Source organism: Callithrix jacchus, chromosome 4, assembly GCF_049354715.1.
Source record: "Callithrix jacchus isolate 240 chromosome 4, calJac240_pri, whole genome shotgun sequence".
NCBI classification, from domain to species: domain Eukaryota; kingdom Metazoa; phylum Chordata; class Mammalia; order Primates; family Cebidae; genus Callithrix; species Callithrix jacchus.
In genome coordinates this window covers 127,829,283-127,832,609 of record NC_133505.1, presented here as the reverse complement: position 1 = coordinate 127,832,609, position 3,327 = coordinate 127,829,283, and the positions used below count along the sequence as shown (strand labels likewise).

Sequence of the window (3,327 nt, the reverse complement as noted above, 5' to 3'; positions counted from 1 at the left end):
AAAAAATGGTAACTAAGAAGAGAAAAGCTGGTCTTCCTCACATTGCTTCCCCCCAGTCACGTTGTTTCCTATCCTTGGGATTGCAAGAACTATTACCAGCTTTTTGTAATATCTAACTTTTGAGGATATTCTATGTATATCTATATCTATGTATCAATGATCATATCAACCTAAATCCTGTCATTTGCACAAATTTTTGTGTGGTGTAGTATGTGTGTGTGTTTTATGCATTATACTCTGCAGGAATCAGAAGGCTTTGGCTAAGATATTGCTTAAAAGAGAGGCACTAGGCTTTGATATAACCATTCATGTCATGTGTTCATTGATGTATCATTCAATCTCTGCTATACATCATCAATATTATGGATCTCTCAACAAAAGCAGTGCTTTCATTATTTTTAAAATATTATCTGTGCATTGTAGAAAGAAGAATATCTATGCCCTTCATATATATAGACACATTCCATACACACACATGCATACATATATATTCCAGTTCTTCTGAATGAGTAGTATTTCATTTTACTATTAGATTTTTCTTTTCTTTTTTTTTTTTCTCTCTTTCTTTTTAAGATGGGATTTCTCCATGAAGGCCAGGCTGGTCTTGAACTCCTGACCTCAGGTGATCCACCCACCTCAGCCTCACAAAGTACTAGGATTACAGGCGTGAGCCACCGCACCCGGGCTTACTATTAGATTTTTAATTCCCAAGAGCTTTCTCTGTTGTCTGAATATTTGTTTATAATAAAATCCAGTCTTTTATTGTGTGTCTGTAATATTGTTTCTTTTCTCTCAAAGGAGATTTATGATAGTAGCTTTGTCAAGGCAATTAAAATACATGTGGGGATTTTAAAAGGTGATTGAAAACTAAGCACCTGAATGTGGCTTGTGAATACTGTTAGTGTCCAATAGGGAAGCAGAACCTCTAGAAATATTAAGGTATTTGTCACAGGGATTATACCTAAATATTTGTGGGAGGAGCTAGGGAAGTGACAGACTAGCAGATCAGATAAAACGTCGCTAGTGGCAGTATCATAGCCGATTAGGTTTATCCGAGGCACGATTATTGCTAATTGAAAACTTTTCCAATGCCCCACCATGAGTACTTGAAATATAGTCAGCACTGGCAATTTTTAACAGTTTCTATGGAGACTGAATAAAAATAAAATAAAATAAATTAAAAACAAAAACAAAAACAAAAAAATATCACTAGCAAATCCTCTTCAGGAACTGAAGTGGGTGGAAAAATCAGGGTCTCTAGAGAAATCTAAGAAGCCTAGAATGCTTATGGAAAGATAAGCTGGAATCTACTAGGCATCTCTGTACTTTTCCAGGATTATATTTAACTGTGGAATTATTTTATTTATTTATTTATTTATTTATTTATTTATTTATAAAAATAGAGATGGGCTGTCGCCATGTTGGCCAGAATAGTCTTGAACTCCTGACTTCTGGTGATCCACCCATCTCGGCCTCCCAAAGTGCTGGGATTATAGGTGTGAGTCACCGCACCTGGCCAACTGTGGAATTCTTAAGAGAGTAATGACCATTGCTTAGTCTCACACCCAAATTTCATTTAAGTTTTTTTTCTCATGACTAGTTCCCACTCAGAACCAAAAAGAAGTAACTTCCAACCGACCCAACTCAGCAGTAGAACAGTATAGCATATGGACTGTGAATGTAATTATAGGGTGATCTGTTTGGGATGCTTAATTTTTCTTTTTGGACCAGTCAAGTTCTCAGAGAAGACTCTCTCTGCTGCACAGAGAGTAAAGATCTGGGGGACTGTGGGTAGTTACCAAATAGAGAGGAAGATAGAGGGGTGGCCTCAGCTGTGATTATGTAGATACTACAACTTTTCCTACCCCAACTCTTGTTCCCTGTTTAAATAAGTCTAAAGTTCTCTGTTTATTTCTTTAAAGACTATATCTTCAGTTTCTTTTTTCAAGATATAGCTGAATTATCTCCATTTCTACAAGTATCTGTGGTAGCCAGTTTCTGAGCATTTGGGCAATTCTATAACTTAAACCACTTTAGCTATTGGCTTCTTCCTCTGCTATTTTAAAATTAGTTTTTCTCAGTCTTGCTGAGTTATTTCTTTTTATTTTTTTATTTTTATTAATTTTTTCTTTTTTTCACTTGGTTACTGACCTTTTGATTTGGTGAGTCATTTCTTCTTAGGCATTTGATTGCTAGTTTATGAAATGTTATAACTATAATCTCTGTATCTATTCTCCTTCCTTTTATGAATTTATATCCTCAAAAACGTCTACTGTCATTTTAGAATGATTTAAAGAGCAAGTAAAAATAGATACATGTGGCCGGGCGTGGTGGCTCATGTCTGTAATCCTAGCATTCTGGGAGGCCAAGGCGGACAGATCACCTGAAGTTGGGAGTTCAATACCAGCCTGACCAACGTGGTGAAACCCCGTTTTTTTTTTTGTTGTTTGTTTGTTTTTTGTTTTTTTAAAGATATATGTGTTCAATATGCCATCTTTGGCTAGGAGTGCACATGAACTTATTTTATCCCTTTGGAAATAAAAAAAATATTCACATGGCCCATGATGGGAACATTTGAGACATAAAGTAGCTCGAGCACATATCCTGGCTTTTTTCTTGTTCCTTATTCTGTCTAGATATGGAATAATAAAACAGCCAGATTTCCAAATCAAGATGATGCATATGAGTCCACAATTTGTGCAAGAATGTCATTTATTTCTTCACTCAACAGTTATATTTTGAGCAACCATAACATTTCTGGCACTGTTTTAGGTGATGGAGATATATCAGTCACAAACAGAAAATCACCTGTTCTTTAAATTCTAATGAAGGACACAGACAACAAGAAAAATAAGGTTAGCTTCAAAGAAAAACAAAGAGTGCTCGCTTCTGCAGCACATATACTAAAATTGGAACGATACAGAGAAGATTAGCATGGCCGAGAAAAAGAAAAATAAAGAAAGTTAAGAGGACAGAAGGATGTGGGTTCTGCTATTTTATGTATAACAGAGAGGGAAAGTCTCTCTGGAAGACCACTTGTAACAGAGACCTGAAGAGTGTGAGAAAAGAAAGAGGGGGAAAGCCTTCCAGACATGAGAATCAGGGCTGTAGGGTATGAGATTAGATTAGTCCAAATGATCTCTGAGGTAAATTACATTGGTGAGGCTGTGACTGTTGGTGGATTTGATACAGTTCTTAATAGGACCACTGGCTGCCCTGCTGGTCCTTTCTTCAGTTACATCTATACTGTTGGAGGAACAAATTTGTCCAGAGCAGGAGAGCTCAGGTAAAAGAATTCATTCTCCCTAGTGCCAGGCAATAGCTGAG

At 36.5% G+C, this 3,327-nt stretch overlaps 1 non-coding gene and 1 pseudogene across 1 annotated transcript; both read left to right on the top strand.

The window, feature by feature from the left end:
• The first annotated feature begins 1,013 nt into the window (after window positions 1-1,013).
• Window positions 1,014-1,152, top strand: LOC118153214 (U4 spliceosomal RNA). Its single transcript, XR_004742475.2, has one exon. It is a non-coding gene; the product is annotated as a U4 spliceosomal RNA (small nuclear RNA).
• Window positions 1,153-2,879: 1,727 nt separating this feature from the next.
• LOC118153322 (U6 spliceosomal RNA) lies at window positions 2,880-2,998 on the top strand (annotated as a pseudogene).
• The last annotated feature ends 329 nt before the right edge of the window (window positions 2,999-3,327 follow it).